This window comes from Hibiscus syriacus, unplaced genomic scaffold, assembly GCF_006381635.1.
Source record: "Hibiscus syriacus cultivar Baekdansim isolate YM2019G1 unplaced genomic scaffold, ASM638163v2 tig00110895_pilon, whole genome shotgun sequence".
Classification (NCBI taxonomy): domain Eukaryota; kingdom Viridiplantae; phylum Streptophyta; class Magnoliopsida; order Malvales; family Malvaceae; genus Hibiscus; species Hibiscus syriacus.
This window is the reverse complement of record NW_024062903.1, coordinates 3110512-3128766: the sequence shown is the minus strand read 5'-3', so window position 1 is coordinate 3128766 and position 18255 is coordinate 3110512. Positions and strand designations below refer to the sequence as shown.

The window sequence follows — 18255 nt, the reverse complement described above, 5'->3', positions numbered from 1 at the left end:
AATCAAAATGGAACTAAAACATAACATTGAGAATAATTTTAAAAAAAGAATAGATGAGTAATAAAAAAATATTAAATAATAAGTGAGTGACATAATATGTAGTTTACTTATATTTTTGGGCAATGAAAATAATGGCAAATAAAAAGTATAAGATTGAAAATAATGATTAACGAAGGTAATTACAATTTGAAGGTTATCATTAAGATTTAATTCAAGTAGATATTGTTTTAGTAAATTTTAAGTTTAGGGTATTGTATACGTAGAAAGTTATAGTTGAAATTTACGTATTAAAATTAAATGTACAATATAAATATGTTCAAATTAGTCTGGGTAAAATTTTAAAGAACCAGGAGGACAATCAAGAAAATTTTGAAGGCCAAAAAAGGTAAGAAAAAACAAAGAAAGAGAAGAAGGTAAGATGAGAATTTAGAAAGACGGCAGGGCGTCACTTCAGCGGTTTCTCCTCCTCAGATTCAGACAGCACGTACACAGTCAGTAACAATCGGATATGGTTTTAACTCTAACCTTTGACCTTACACACAAAAATTAATAATACCAAAAACACACTCAACAACACAAACAATTCAGCTCCCATCAAATTTGGAGAAACAATGAATTCTCAAATTTAGGCGATTGAGGGAGACAAAGAGACTGTGTGTGTGGCCGTTTCAACAGTCACCTCCATTTCTCAAAGACTCAAACAACTACCGGTTGCTCGCTATCGAATTATTTCCTCCCTTTAATCTCCATTTTCATTATTATGCTTTTTATTTCTTTCTACTTTCTCTCTATTTCTCGTGAAAAGTAGAAAAGAAAAAAGAAACCATTTTCTTTGTTAATACCCAATTGAGCCTGCTTGCCAGCTTCTGTATTCTAAGCTCTGCTGTTCTGCAGGTAAATTTGTTTTATCATTCGTTTCGTTTTGTTTTGTTCTTTTTTACAACACCATTTCTAGATCTTCGATTTTGTTGTGTTGTACCGTTAGAGAAATTCTTCCCTTTGATCTTGACAAAGATGCAGCGTAATAAATTTTCCACAATGCGTAGTTTAAAGGTTTTAGATAGATGTAAAGGCACGCAAGTTTATGCTCTTGACAACACCGGTGGTGGTGGTGGAGATGTGGGTGAAAAACTCTTCCACCAGCTTCAGGATCATCTTAATGTTAATTTGGTTCGACCTAAATCTATTCACAATTGCCAAGCTTCTAATGTGCCCCTTGCTTTTGTAAATGAGACCCTGCTTCCTTATGGCCTCCCTGTCTCCGATCTACTTGAACCCCAGATTGAACCATGCCTAAAGGCCGTTGATTTTATAGAAACTCTAGCTGATGTGTACTGTAGGATTGATAAGTGTCCTCAATTTGAGAAATCTGGAATGTATCTCGAGCAATATGCAATTTTTAAGGGCTTATCTGATCCAAAGTTGTTACGGAGGACTCTTCAAGATGCCAGGCAGCATGGCGTTGATGTGCATTCAAAGATTGTGTTAGCAGCGTGGTTGAGGTATGAAAGGAGGGAGGATGAGCTTGTTGGCACAAATTCAATGAATTGTTGTGGAAGAAACATTGAGTGCCCTAAGGCTACCTTGATAGCTGGTTATAACCCGGAATTTATTTATGATCCTTGTAATTGTTCTAAGACTCCTGGAAGGGAAATTGAGGATGACTTTTCAATTGAGGACAAGGAATGTTCCACTTCTGATGACTATGGGGATATGTCATTTTTCATTGGAGATGATGAGATTTGGTGTATACGGTCCAGTATTGCTTCGTTATCTTTACCTTTTAGGACATTGTTGTATGGTGGTTTCAGGGAGTCTAAAAGAGAGAAGATAAATTTTACCCAGAGCAGTATTTCAGTAGACTGTATGAAAGCTGCTGAATTGTATAGCAGGACCAAAAGATTAGATTCTTTTGATCCACGGATTATTTTGGAGCTTCTTTCTTTCTCAAATAGGTTTTGTTGTGACAATTTGAAGTCTGATTGCGATTCTTATTTGGCATCTTTGGTAAACGATATGGAGGATGCACTGTTGTTAATTGAATATGGATTGGAGGAAAATGCATATTTTCTTGTGGCAGCTTGCTTGCAGATCCTTTTAAGGGAGCTCCCAAATTCAATGCACAGTCCTAATGTGATGAAATATTTTTGTGGTCCGGAAGGAAAGATTGGCTCTAGTCGGGCATGCTTCCTTTTTGTTATATTTCTTCTTAAGCCAAATTGCAATGGAGGAAGATATGAAAGCTAACACTACTGTGATGCTTCTAGAGAGGTTGACAGAGTGCGCAATGGAAAGTTGGCAGAAACAACTTGCGTATCACCAGTTAGGTGCTGTGATGTTTGAGAGAAAAGAGTACAAAGATGCTCAAAGTTGGTTTGAGACAGCTTGTGAGTCTGGTCATATATATTCAAAAGTGGGTGTTGCAAGAACCAAGTTCAAGCGGGGCCACAAGTATTCAGCTTACAAGATTATTAACTCACTCATCTCAGAATATAAGCCAGTTGGGTGGATGCATCAAGAACGTTCTCTGTATTGTGATGGGAAGGAGAAGATGTCAGATATAGAGATGGCTACAGAACTGGATCCAACACTTTCTTTTCCATACAAGTATCGAGCTGTTTCACTGTTGGAGAACAACAAGATTGGAGCAGCCATCTCAGAAATTAGTAAAAGAATTAGTTTCAAGGTGTCCCCTGACTGCCTTGAGTTACGTGCCTGGGTTTCGATTGCCATGGAGGACTATGAAAAAGCTCTTAGAGATGTTCGGGCACTTCTGACTCTGGAGCCAAATTACATTATGTTTTATGGGAAAATGCATGGTGACCACTTGGTGGAGCTCCTACGTCCTTTTGTTCAACAGTGGAATCAGGCTGATTGCTGGATGCAATTGTATGACCGCTGGTCTTCTGTCGATGATCTTGGTTCCCTAGCTGTTGTACACCATATGTTGGCAAATGACCCTGGAAAAAGCCTTCTATGGTTCAGGCAGTCTCTCCTCCTTTTAAGGTAAGTAGGTAACATAACAAACTCTTTCACTGGTTGAATAAAAGGTTCTTTTGCTGTCTCTGTTGAATGGAAATTTCTTTATAGATTCATTCTATTAGAATAAAATTTGTTTTAAACTCTATGGAAGATCTTGCATTATTGCTTTGTAGTGCAAATGAACTACTTGATGCCCTTGTATAAATGACTGTTCATTTTCCTTTTCAAACTAGATCCAAGATTAACACTATAAACTTATGATAAGCGAAGCGGTGTTTTCTTCTGTATTATTTTGAGAAGCAAGGTGGATTCTGTATTAAGTGTTAACTACAGACAAGTTAAAATAAAATGTCATTATAATGAGTTTACTGATGAGAGTTGAGAACATGGCAGCCTGCTTGCTGTCAAGGTGATACCATATTGTATGTTATGGAAATTTGATTCATCACTATGTTCAGCCTAATTACCACTCTTAGGAGATGTAAAGAAAAACAACCCCCACTCCATTATTTTCATAATGGTTCTTGGCCTCAAAATATTCTATAGTAAATGTTTGAATTCTATTCCTCATTTGCTTCCTAGTATTAGCACAGTTTATTTTTTTGAGGTTAACAAGTCTTTATTTGTATAACTTATGGGTGAATGCTACTAAATAAGTTAAACTAATATTTGACATGGTAACTCTGTAGAAAATAGAGCAAGTCTTTGTTATTTTATTCATGTATACATTCAGTAGAACATATTACATATTTATATACAAATTATGCCTCTAAACTAGGAAACTCTAAGTTAGGAAAGATATTAATCCTAGGAGATGTAATCCCTTGAAATAAGGGATTGAAAAACAGAGAATAATTACAGAATCTCTTAACTTAAGGGGTTGACAGCTCATTTCTATAATTCCTACAACCTTACACTTACATAACCTACACTCCCCCTCAAACTGGTGTATATATGTTGTATATACCCAGTTTGAATGACAGTTCATCAAAAGTCACTTGTGGAAGGGCTTTGGTGAAGATATCTGCCAGCTGTTTCTTTGTCGAAATGTACTGCAGTTTTGCAACTCCATTGTTGACCTTCTCGTAAATAAAATGTTTGTCTATCTCAATGTGTTTCGTTCTATCATGCTGCACTGGGATTTTTGCTATACTCATAGCTGATTGACTGTAACTAAAAATCTCAAAATTCTTCTTGTCATCTAAGTCCAGTTCTGTGAGCAGTCTTCCGAGAGCCATTGCTCTAAACTCTGACTCAGCACTACTTCGAGAGACACGCTTGTTCTTACTTCTCCAAGTCACCAAATTACCCAAACGTAGGTACGTAGCCACTAACTGACCTTCTATCAGTTAATTCACCTCCCCAGCTTGCATCCGTATAAACATTCACTGTTCTGTCTTGATTTTTTCTAAATATAAGTCCAGCTCCTGGAGTAAACTTCAAGAACCTTAGAATTCTGTTAACAGCTTCCAAATGTTCTTCTCGAGGATCATTCATATGTTGGCTGACAATGCTCACTAAGTATGCAATATCAGGCCTGGTCAGTGAAAGGTAAATCAACTTCCCAACTAACCTTTGGTAGGTTTCCTTGTTTACTGGATTTCCAATCCTTTCCTTGCAAAATTTCAAGCTCCATTGGAGTTTCAACTGGTTGCAGTCGAGCATTCCCAGTTTTTGCAAGAAGATCCAAAACATACTTACGTTGGTTTATGACCAACCCTTCCTCGGACCTTGCAACTTCCATACCCAGGAAATACCTCATACTCCCTAATTCCTTACTTTCAAACTCCTTTGCAAGATTCATCTTTAGCTTTTCTATTTCTTTTGTATCACTGCCAGTTATAATCATATCATCTACATAGACAATTAGGAGGGTTATCTTACCACTCGGTGTAATTTTTCTGAATAATGTTTGATCCGCTTGGCTTTGTTTGAAACCATTCTGTGTCATAGCCTTAGCAAATCGATCAAATCAAACCCTGGGAGACTGTTTTAAGCCATATAAGGATTTATTGAGCTTGCACACAATTTTCTTAGCGACTTTTCCTTCTAATCTGGGGGGAACCTCCATGTATACCTCTTCTTCAAGGTTCCCATTCAGAAAAGCATTCTTTATCTCCAGCTGATGCAATTTCCAGTCCATGTTAACAGCTACTGATAACAATATTCTGATAGTATCCAATTTTGCAACCGGTGCAAAAGTCTCCTGGTAGTTGATGCCATAGGACTGAGAAAAACCTTTAGCAACCAGCCTTGCCTTGTATCTTTCCACACTCCCATCCGAATGATAGTTGACTATGAATATCCACCTGCATCCAACAACTCTCTTCCCTTCTGGCAAATCTGTTAAACTCCATTTCTTATTCTTTTGCAACGCTTTTATCTCTTCCACAGTCGTTTTCCACTCAGGAGATTGAAATGCTTCTGTCACATTTCTTGGGATTTTCACAATGTTAATGATGGCAGTGAAGGCCCTAAAATTATACTGTAATTTCCCATTTACTACATACTTATTTATGGGATGAGCAGTGCATTTTCTTACCCCTTCCTAATAGTAATAGGAAAGTCATCAAGATCAATAGTAGTAGCCTCTTGGTAACCATCATTACCTTATGTTTCAGCTGCAACAGGATCCAAATCTAGTTCTTGGCAAATGCTAGGCTGACTGATTTCTTCAACAACATCTTTCCTTCTTCTTGAGTAAACACTGAGTTGTTTTGGTTGGGGGTTATGGTTTTAGGGTCATTGTTAGGTGCATTTTTGGTAGTGGTGGAAGGTGTTTTGCACGGACTAGAGTGCTGAGATAAGGAGGAGGATAATTCATCAGAGTTATTTAGGTTATTTCCATCACCCTCACTAGGAACTGGGGCAGTGCTAGCCGACTTTGGAGAGACATTAATAGGTAAAGAATAGCCCTGAAATTCCTTGTAACTCTCACCCTGAAGTTATGTTCCTGAAAAATAAGGTTGGTTTTCAAAAAATGTAACATCAAAGTAGACATAGGTTTTTTTTGTGGAAGGTGAGTAACACTTGTAACCCTTCTGACTCGAAGAATAGCCCAAGAACACACACTTTATGGACATAGGATCTAATTTCCCTCTGTTGTGGATATGAACAAAGGTTGTACACCTAAACACTTGAGGAGAAAGACTTGAGTTTAAATGTTTAAAATGGGGATAAAGCTGAAACAAAACCTTAGTAGGAATTTTGAAATCTAAAGTCTTACTTGGCATTCTATTGATGAGGTAAGTGGCTGCAAGAAGAGCTTCCCCCAAAGATAATTAGGAGCATTAGCAACAAACATAAGAGACCTGGTAACCTCTAGAAGATGTCTATTTTTCCTGTCTGCTACCTTTTTTGTTGAGGTGTGTTGACACAAGAAGTAAGGTGAACAATGCCTTTTTCCTTAAAGAAATACCCAAGGGTTTTATTCAAATACTCACTCTCATTGTTACTCCTTAGAATTTTGATTTTTGTGTCAAATTGGGTTTCAACTTTTTGATAAAAAATTTTAAAGAGAGACTCAACCTCAGACTTTTCTCTCATTAAGAATACCCATATTGTCCTAGAGTAATCATCTATAAAAGACACAAACCACTTATACCCATAAATACTTTTGACAGGAGAAGGGCCCCAAATGTCACTATGGATGATGGAAAAAGGTGTTGTTGGTTCAAATTTGACTGCAATATATGGTTTTTCTGGTGTGTTTGGCTATTTGACAAATTTCACAGGAAAACAAAGATGGATCTTTATTTATAATAAGTTCGGTAACATTTTGGAAAGATATAAAAAATTAGGATGACCTAATCTAGAGTGACATAACATAATTTTATTGGTATTGAGATCAGAAGATAAAATTGGTTTCCTAAGAGCACTGGATAAGACATGATTATGAGATGCTTTACCTCCAAGGGTGTACAATCATTTGCCCAGCCTAGCACTGACAATCACCCTCTTCGAGCTCTGTGCCTGAAAAATGCAACCACCAGTACCAAACACAACATTACAACCAGAGTCTTTAATTAATTTGTTGACTGACAACAGATTGCATGCAAGTCTAGGAACATAGAGGACATTATGAAGTAGTAGATTTTTGTTTAAAGTAACAGAACCACTCCCTTTGACTGTAGTGAGAGAGCCATCTGCTATTTTGATAGAAGCTGGTAAGCTGCTTTCACTATATTCCTCCAAGAGATCAATATTTCCTGTCATATGATCTGATGCACCCGAGTCTATTATCCATTGTACCGAGGAAACATATGAATTATTTCCATCAGTAGTAGTATAAGTCATATTGGTAGGCTTGGCTGTCATACTGCTCAAAATCTGCTGCAGCTCCTCTATCTATTTCTTGCTAAAACTGCTTGAGGAATCATCTTGAGAGGCAATATGGGTCTCCTTTTGAAATCTGGACCGTGTGGGCTGCCAATCAACTGGTTTTTCGTGTAGCTTCCAACATTGATCTATCATATGGCCTGGTTTCATACAATGTTCACACCAGAGGCGATTTTTCCTCTGCTACTCAAAAAATCTGAAATCTGAAAATCAGATTGAGAGGGGCTGGTTTGGGAAGTGATTTCGGATGCTGAGGGATCCCGGATTAACCATGAAAAAAAATAAAGTTGAACAGGAATTGATTTAAAGAGAAGCGGAAATCGGATTGATCGCTCTAACCTGATACAATGTAGAAAACAAAGTAAGTGTCTGTTATTTTATTCATGTATACATTTAGTACAACATATTACATATTTATATACAAATTATGCCTCTAAACTAGGAAACTCTAAGTTAGGAAAGATACTAATCCTAGGAGATGTAATCCCTTGAAATAAGGGATTGAAAAACAGAGAATAATTACAGAATCTCTTAACTTAAGGGGTTGACAGCTCATTTCTATAATTCCTACAACCTTACACTTACATAACCTACAAACTCTATTATATCAAATGTGTTGTACATGTCAGTTGCAATCACAGTCTTTTAACTTGCAATTTATTACGATTGCACTTGAGTTTGTATCTCAATGGAATTGATCCAGATAAATGAGGCATATAACTTCTTTCCACACTACTTTAATTCAAACACTGACAGAATGTGATATTCTGTTCAACTGCTCTAAGTGTTTGCTGCTACTGGATGCTGTAGGTTAAATTGTCAAAAGGCTGCAATGCGTAGTCTACGGTTGGCTAGAAACCATTCTACCTCAGAACATGAAAGGCTTGTCTATGAAGGATGGATATCGTATGACACCGGTCACTGTGAAGAAGCACTAGCTAAAGCAGAGGAGTCAATTTCCATCCAGAGATCATTTGAAGCTTTCTTCCTCAAAGCATATGCTTTAGCAGATACTAGTCTTGATCAAGAGTCCTCAGCATATGTTATCCAACTTCTTCTGGATGCTCTTAGATGCCCTTCAGATGGACTTCGGAAAGGACAAGTGAGTATTTTTGGAGCAATTTTAACTCCAGCCATATAGTTATAGAAAAACCTAGTTATATAAGTACAATGAATTCGTTTTGGGTTGACTGATTCCACATTTCTGCAGGCACTGAATAATTTAGGTAGTGTGTATGTAGACTTTGAAAAGTTAGATCTTGCTGCCGATTGTTACATGAATGCACTGAATATTAAGCATACACGGGCACATCAGGGTTTAGCACGTGTATTTCATCTAAAAAATCAGCGTAAAGCTGCATATGATGAGATGACTAAGCTGATAGAGAAGGCACCTCAACAATGCTTCAGCTTATGAGAAGCGTTCAGAATATTCTGACCGGGACATGGCAAAGAGTGATCTTTCTATGGCAACACAATTAGATCCCTTGAGGACATATCCATACAGATACAGAGCAGCAGGTAAGTTCCTTGGCCACGGTTGTGGCTACTTTTCTCGAACAACTTTGTTAATTGCTGCATTTGACCTTGATTTTGATTAGGCTTTGCAGAATTGCAATGCACTGTGACTCTTACGCTTTCATGCTACATTTGGTTACATAAGTAATTAACACAAGGGAAAACTTAATTATAACATAAGTTTAAAATAATTTTTCATAATACAAGGAAGAATTAGTACAAATCTAAACTTGAAATTAGAAAGAAGAGTAAGAACAGAAGTAAAAAATTGTTCATTCTCTCTGTTCAAATTAAGTCAAGTAAGTGGCTAAAAATTACCAAATGAAGTTGGTTTATTGCCAACTTATGTAATAAAATATGAGGAAAAGTAACATTCCTACAAAACGTAACATTAGAATGCTATTAGCTGTAATGGTAGACCCAACTCAATAGACGCTTATGCCTCGTTTGGCTACATAAGGAAAAACTTAATTATTAAATAAGTATTAAAATAGTTTTTCATAACATAAAGAAGGATTAGTACAATGTTAAACTTGAAATAAGAAGGATAAGCAAAAACTCTAGCAAAAAATAATACCTCTTCAAAATAAGTATTTTTTTTTCTCTTTGTTCAAACTAATTTATGTGAGTTGCTGAAAATTACTTAGTGAAATTAGTTTATTGCTATCTCAGCTACTAAAATATGAGGAAAAAATAATACTCCTACCAAATGTCGCATTAGTTAATTATAGATAAATTTGAAGGTTGAGTAAACTAATTTTCCCATGGCTTTACATCTTTCTTACCTTCTTCTAAGCTCTTCTTTTCCATCAGCTCAACACATGTCTCATTCCTATATATCTTTAGTCATATTGAAGCCTTTATCTTTAATGTTTGAGAGTTAAATCTGTTTCCATGTGCTGTATTTTCAGTTTTCCTTTTGGCATAAAACCAAAGGGTTCTCAATTCTCAGATTTCAACCAATAAAATTAAGAACTTCCTTTGTACTTCGTCTTTCTTTGCATATATATATAGTATTTGGCAAAATGATATCCATCTTGACATGAGGTGCTTTCATGATCAAGATTTCTGTTAAATTATATCACTATAAATGTTATTAGTCATCAGGGACAAATTTTTTCGGTATAATGACATTTTAGATCCTTTTTAGTTTAAATATTAGTCAAATAAGACCTTTGCCCCTCCCAATTTTTTTATTTAAATACTCAATAGTCTTGTTCTTTCGGTATAAAACAATTTAACCCCGCTTAATGTTTGATCCTAGCTATGTCCTTGTTTGTCCATCATCTATCCTTTAAAATGTTCAAATGTTGTTGATCCTAATGGAAAGATGAGAAAAAGAAATTATTGAATAAAATTAAGAATTGGATTCCTTGTCCTCTGCTATATTTAATCCATAAGAAATTCAAGTTTAGAGTACGGTAGTTGGTTGATATTTGTTCTCGATCCTGAATACTGAAGCCATATTTGCATGTGGGGCAAGCTTTTTTTCGGCCTCTAACATGAAGTTTGTGTCTTTCCAGTTCTAATGGATGATCACAAAGAAAATGAAGCAATTATAGAGCTGACAAAACCACTAGCTTTCAAGCCAGACCTGCAGCTACTACATCTTCGAGCGGCTTTCCACGAATCAATGTGCGATAATATGTCTTCTGTAAGAGACTGTGAAGCAGCTCTATGTCTTGATCCCAACCATCCTGATACTCTTGAGCTATATAATAAAGTTTGTGAGTAGGTTAATGAGCAAAAGTGAGAGAGTCATAATCCCCATTGTCATTTCCTCTGGACAATCTTCTTTTTACCACCTTTTTTCTTTCGATTATTTTTGTTCGTTTACGAAGAAGGGGCACCGTAATTGTTGGATAAGTCCCTCGGAAATTTAGAAGCACTGCCATGCAGATATGGAAACATAGGAGGGGGAAAAAAGACAAGTGTTTGGTATGATAGAAAAGGAGAAAAGGGAAAATTAATGGACAAGGTAGCTTGCAAATATTTGTTTTCTGTATTAAGGATTGGATCATATATATGTAAACCGTTCAGGATTGGAAAATTTTAATAGTCAGAGTACTAAACAAAATAATGCCTTATCGTCAAAAGACCATTTATGTATTTTACTCTTTATTTTTTTAGTTTGTGTTTATTTATTTATTTATGGGTAAATTATACCATTGACTACTTAGCTATTTACTGCTTTTACTTTAATCATTGTTTTTTTAATTTTATCAATCAAATCATCTAATTGTTTAATTCTTATCAATTAAATCACTTTCCGTTAACAATTAACGGATAACGTAGCAATTAAAAATTAAAAGTAAAATGAACAAAGTAAGAGAGAGTAAAATCCAATTACTAATACTTATAATTTACTCTTTTTTAAATTATACCCAGATTTGCTTTACTCCATCTTAGCATCCTTATATTCTGTTGATGGGGACTTAACTTCATCTTGTTGATGACTTGGCTTTTAGCTTAGCAATTTAGCAAGTATGACTGGAACATGTCCATCTATTCACTTTAACTACGCGCCTACATACACATGCATTCATACATACAAACAAACATAACACAAAGAAAGCAAAACGACACAAATTGACATTGATAATAAAGAAATTGTTATTTCTTAAAATCTCATATTCGAGCACCATAAATGATATAATACAAAAGTTCAATGTCAAATAGTTAAATTATCTTTAAACATATACTACCTTGTACTTATATTTCATACTTTAAAACTTTAGGGAGGCTAACTAAAACTTTTTTTGTGTGTGTGTGGGGGGGGGGGGGGGGAAGACCATACAAATTTCCTAAATTTGCAATTGTTGTCATGATGCCATCATCGCTTCCTTTCTGAGTCCAAACTATTCCTTAAAACCAAACACTAGCTGGTTCTCTTCAGTACAACACCAATCGATTCAATGTAATGCAAAGCTACAATGGCTTCATGTTGGCATGACAATTTCGAGAAAGCAAGTAGTTGGTTGTCTTTTAACCACTGCCATTTTCATGTATTTCATCTAAAAACACAGCTCCAAGTAACTTTTAAATATCATTTGGTATAATTAGTACATAAAAGAAAAACTATGGTGCAAAGAAAAATAAATCCCACCAGCAATGTTCAGACTGTAAGAAACACAAACACGAACATTGGCAAATACTATTCTTTAAGGTAATTATTCTTCTGCAGCACTGGCAGCACTCAAATCCACACTGAGGTCAACAACCTGTTCAAAAATACTTGTAGCATTAGTCTAAACCGGGGGGACCCACAACGATAACAGAAAGAGAAGAAAGCCACATCATTTACCAAATTACACATTCCCTCTCAAATTAATTCGCAAGTCCAGAAGCTATTTATCCATCAAATAGAGTGAACTTTAAACAATGTAATAGACTGGAAACAATGACAACCAAAAAACATCAAAGCTTACCTTTCCGGTAATCATGGTATACATTTTAAGTACATCTGTGACAGTTGACTCAAAATGTGTTGTGGCATCATAGCTCTGTCAAAAATAATCAGATAGTAATTAGCATTCAGCCACAATTATTCTGAGCAAAAACCAAATAGACCACTTAAACAACTAAAAATCCTTACTGTAGATATGAAACAATTGTCAAGAGAAGGTTCATTGACTGGTTCATATCTGTAATAGATATCAAAGAATATCTCGTCAACAGAACCTAGAAGGTCAATTCCAGGCTTTAGTTCAGTCTCAGGGTGATCTGTCTCAGCTTCTGTAGAAACAAATGCAATGAATTTGCCCTTTGGAGCAACATTGTGAGAATATGAACAAACAGAAGACGTACCTGCTCAAACACAACAATCCTAAATTTTAGAATAAAAACAGAAGAGCAACAGTAGGTAATCATAATAAGTAATGAGATATCTTCAACTTTTTCAGGTTTGCCCCTCAAATTGAATTATCTTCAACAAAACAGAAGCTCAGTTCCAAGAAGACAAGCCTAAAGTTGAATTATTCTCGACTTTCTTCTAGGAATATTAAACCCAAAGAACAGTTGGCGAAGCAAGGTAAAAACAGCAGATGCAAATCCTACTTCTTTAAAATATTTAACAATAAAATTTGTTTTCAGGATCCCATCCTAGGAAATAAGTCCAAAACAATAAAGAATATAAACATATTTCTCTTTCGCTGTTCCAAGAACCTGCGGGAGGGACTCTACCCCAGAATCAAGGATACCAAGACAAGAGAGGTCCCAGATATTGTTCTATTCAATCAAATGGAAAAATTATATATATATATATATATATATATATATTATAATTAATGAGAAACATCATTATTTTACTTTAATTACACTTCCTATTAAGAAAATCCAATGTTAACTTACATATCTGATTTACGACCCAACTGCTTTTGTGGCAGGATAATCTGCACAGAATGAGAATCATTGGTGTTTGGAATTGGGTGACTCATGACAGCAATAGCCCTGGCAACCTTTCCAATCCTCCTAACCTGTTAGAGTAGACACAAGTTCATGAGGTTAATGAGAGAATCAACTTCTATCTCATATTTAATAGTTCATAACTAAGCCACTATGGAATTAGATTTGGCAATCATTTCAATAAAGTTATAGCATCTAGGTTCCAATTGATTCCAAATAAGGACTGCAAAAGTAAGAAATTCATCTCTTCTTAAAAGTGCTATTGTATGGCAAGTCTATTTCTTTTTGGAATGACGTTTGGGCGGATGACTGTCCTCTGAAATTCCTTTTTCCAAGAATTTTTGTGCTCTCTCCTAATAAAGAGGGGAAAGTTGAGGAGTTTGGCAGCTTCGAATCGAGTGGGTGGGTGTGGACTGTCCAGACCAGGAGAAATTTGTGTTATTGGGAATTGGTCCAATGGTTGGAGTTGATGTCTAAGTTGAAGGATATTCAACTTTCAGAACTTGTGGATGATTTTTTATCGTGGACTGCTAGGAGATGGATTGTTCTCATTAAATCTGTAGGAATACTCTTGGTATTATGTCTGGGGGTACTGCAGTGTGGACGAAAGGGGTTTGGCAGGGCTTTGCACCACCTCGGGTGGAAGCTTTCCTTTGGCAACTTGCTCATCAGAAAGTAGCTGTCAAAGTCGAGTTGGTCAAGAGAGGTCTACCCCTACGGGATGATATTCTGTGTCCCTATTGTAAGAAACATGAGGAATCTGTGCAGCATCTATTCATCTCTTGTATTGTGGTTTGGGAATTATGGAATAAGGTAGCTAATTTCTAGGATATTGCCATGGTTCTACCACAGGATCCTCCTTCTCTTCTTTGTTCCTGGGGTGAGTTGAGGGCGAAATCTACGATTGGAAGTTTTCTGGGAGCCATTTGGTCTGTATGGAAATTTAGGAACGCAAGGGTTTTCGAAGGAACTCCTATTGACAAAGTGTCACTATTCTTCATTGTTAGATTCAGGATTGCTAAATGGTTCCTAGCCAAATTTCCGGGTATTACTATACAAGAGGATGTGCTGATTGGTAATCCATCTCTAGCAGATGGTGTTTCTTCTAGTAATGTTATTGATCGTGTTGTTTTGCGCTAGTTACCCCCACCAGTAGACTTCCTAAAGATGAATGTAGATGGAGCCGTTAGGCAGATTGATTCGGGTGGAGGTATTGGAGGTTTATTAAGAGATTGGAATGGTTGCACTCTTTTGACTTTCTCAGAGAGTATTGGTCAAGCAATCCCCCCTCTGGCTGAATTAAAAGCTATAAAAAGAGGCTTGGATATTTTTCTGTCTTCTAGGTGGGCTTCAGTTGCTAGGTTGATCGTCAAAAGTGATTGCTCGTCTGCAGTGGAATGGATTCATTCTTCGGTTCTGGCACCTATTTTTTTCTTGCCTATTGTTTTTCAGATTTCAAGGCTTATTAGTGATAAGGTTCATTCAGTTAGGTTGATTCCTAAGGAGTGTAATGGAGAGGCAGATATCTTAGCAAAGGAAGGGATTGGGTGATTGTAAGGGTCATTTTATGATTTTCTCCACTTTGTGTGTAGGTTTTTATGATGGGAGGAGTGTTTCAGTCTTATGTCAAGCAATTTAGTAGTATTTTTAACTATTATGTAACTTTCAATATTTATAAAAGTTCCAAGGCACTCTTTCCCTCCTTCTTATGATTAATGACCTTTCTATAAGGTCCTTAGTTAAGAAGGGGGGTTTTAACGAGGCCTTTCTTTCCTATCAAAAAAAAGTGCTATTGTAAAATAGTGATTGCAAACCAATTTTACTCGTTTGGGTCAAGTTTTAAATGCATGGAAATCTCATCCTTCTCATTGGGAAAGGATCTTCAAGAACAACCACAACTAAGAAGAGGTTCGGCAGGAAAATGAAATATTTGAATGCAGGAAAGTGAACCTATTGAGAAAATGTTTTTCCTTAAACATTCTTTAAATTGAAGGTGAACTCATAAGAGCATGAGTTACTCTGCTTCCGAGCGAAGCTGAAGTAAAGGAAAATAGTGCAGTCTACCTTGTTTGGCAAGTAGGAAGGGTCACAGACCACTTTCTTACACCTGGCAGTTTCACCTTCAGATGTGACACCACAAACTTTACCTTCATCATCATATTCCACCTGGAAATACACAATGATGTATATTCAAGGTTAAACAACCTATTTCAGCAGCAGAAATTTCATGAAAACTATCGATAACATAAGCGAAGAGATTAGAAATCTAACAAACACTACTATTTACCTTGCACTCAGGTTTATTCAGCATATATGTTCCACCATACACAGCACTAAGCCGTGCAAAAGCCTGAGATATTTCAAAGGAGATGTGTAATAACTTCACAAAACTGCACTACATAGCGGTTGAAATGAAGTTGATAGAGAGGGTGATAGTGATGAGAACCTGGGGCAGCTCCCCTAATCCATACAGTGGATAAATGTATGGAGATCCACCTTGAAAACGTGCAAGAGACTCCGCATAAAGCTATCAAATAACAAAGAGAATTAATTTAGACCATAAATAATCACCCTGAACTTTCAACCAACCATAAATCAAAAACTCGAGACACCAATCACCTTCATCCTCTTCACAGTATCCAGTGCAGGTTCATCAAGGTAGCGGTCATCTCTATGAAGTGCCAATGCATGACCAATGAAATCCACAGTGTTATCATCAAGTCCATATTTCCTGTCAAAAAAAATCCCTTAAGACATGCAAGATGGGCTAGGGTGCTCTATTACCTAAAAGCCGGTACCAAGCAGATAAGAGCAGCAGCAGTCCGTAGAAAGATGCAAGTTCAAAAGAAACTGGGGGGGCATAAAGATATGAATGGATAACTTTCCTCTGAACAAAAAGTATTCCCAACCAAAAGGAGAGAAACATATAAAAATATTTACGTTTTTTATAGTGCATACTAGGCCGTCAAACAAGGGAAGCTAGTTAAAGGGAAGAAGGCCCTTACGCAATTAGATCCTTGGTTGACACCCTCGTCAAGTCCATTCCCTCATGAGTTTTAGGATCTTTTTCATCGTAAGTTTGAACGTATAGGAAGAACTTCCGTGCACGCCGCTTCTCAAATATTCCCATAAGTGGAGACTTGAGTGCCTCCATGTCAGTTGCAGGCACCTTGTGAACCTGATAAAATTGGTAGAAACCAATAAATAGAGGGTAAATCACAACACACACACACACACATAGCCCAAGTAAAGACAAACCGAAATGTCCAAAGAAGATATTATACCTTTCCTTTATTGAAAACAAAGCTACCATCCACAGCTTTGAAGTAAAGATACTTTGTAACATCCGTATGAATGAGAACACGCACAAGTGTGCCATTTGCCATCATAAACTAGTGCCAAGAATAATAAAAGTTAGCATATTCGTTGCAGAAGAATAAAAGCTGCAAAAAGTTCAAGCCTTAAAAGGGAAAAATCACCTTAGGGATCATGTCCACATTATAATCCCTACTAGAGCCCATATGAGCTGGAGGCTTATCATTTCCTCGAAACTTCTTCCAGAGCTACCAAAAAATAATATGAAGAGATTAATCAATAAATAGAAAATGGAAAAGAATTCAACAGGTTAGATAAACATTTGGACATTGCAGAAAATGGAACCTGAATGAGGTTGAGTGATGTAGACTCTCCTCCATAGTAATCATTCCTATCCATATGCAGGACCTAAATTCAAGATGAGCAGCACCAAATGAATCAACAAACAACTAAATAATATAATAAATATATAGCATCATTTTGTAAAGCATGCAGATCCGAAAAGAGCGAAGCAAAGACTTATAGAATAAACAAGTTGCATTATCCTTTCACAAGAAAAGCATATAAGAAAATCAAGCTTATCTAGAAGATTTGCTTTACCTTAGCCCAAACATTTTCAAGAATTATACAGTTAGAAAGCCAAGCAAAGAATTAGGAATGATTAAATGATACAGAGGATTTACACAAATTTTTAAAAACCAAATTGTCAAAGAAGCTGAGGTAGTCACTTCCAAAATTACTAGCTCCGGTTATCAATCATGATTCATACATGCAGGATAAAAATAACCAATTGTTCACATTCCATGCCAATAGTTGGCATCCCGTGATTAGATTAAATTGGTTAATTTCAGCATAATTGCATCATTACAGCCACTATTTACAAGAGGACTGAAAATTTTAGGGAAACAGATCCCATTTCTAGAAACGACGAGAAAACTTAAACAGATTCTTGCCTTAATTAAAGGCACCTCGATAAGTAACGGTGCAGGAAAAGGATGAGTTAGAGGATAGATCAGAAAGATAGGCAAAGGCGTGGTGTTTGCCCTAATCCAGGGCAACGGGATCCAACAGATCCTTACAGAAATCTAAGATGCACCCAGATCTAACAGATCCTCACACAAATCTAGGATGTACGCGTCAAGATCTAGGACCGGAAATCAATTACTTAAAAGAAAATAGAGAAAAAAAATATTGGAAACGGTCGCAAAAGGTAAATAGGAGGACAACTAAAAAGAAGACCTTGAGTCCGTCAACAGAAAGAAGACCGCTGAGGATGCATTCCTTCAGACCCGTTCCCAGAACTATGACATCGTACTCTTCATCCATAGCTGGCTATGAGTTGCTTCAAGTACTGTTCCGAAGGATTAGCAAAGACAGTGAGGAGTTAATACTTTAGGGTTTGATCATCAGTGAATTCAGATTTAGTAAACACTTGAAAGAGTACCTATGATTTAGGAAGTAACAAACGCAGTAATAGTAACGATCGCTTCTTGCTTGTGAGATTCAAATGAGATATGAGAAAGTTGTCGCTTCTAGCTCAGTTGCTTCTGAGGTGGAAGCCCTTGCCCCTTGCTTTTATTAATGATTATTAGTATTACGCGGGTAGTTTTGCTGTGCGGCAGTTAAAAAAAATTTAAAAAAGTGATCGGTTAAAATTTAAATTGGTTATATTTTATTATTTAATTAAAAATATTATCA

At 36.4% G+C, this 18255-nt stretch overlaps 2 pseudogenes; one reads left to right on the top strand and one right to left on the bottom strand.

The window, feature by feature from the left end:
* Nucleotides 1-827: 827 nt before the first annotated feature.
* Nucleotides 828-10789, top strand: LOC120146007 (annotated as a pseudogene).
* Nucleotides 10790-11846: 1057 nt separating this feature from the next.
* Nucleotides 11847-18044, bottom strand: LOC120146008 (annotated as a pseudogene).
* Between the last annotated feature and the right edge of the window lie 211 nt (nt 18045-18255).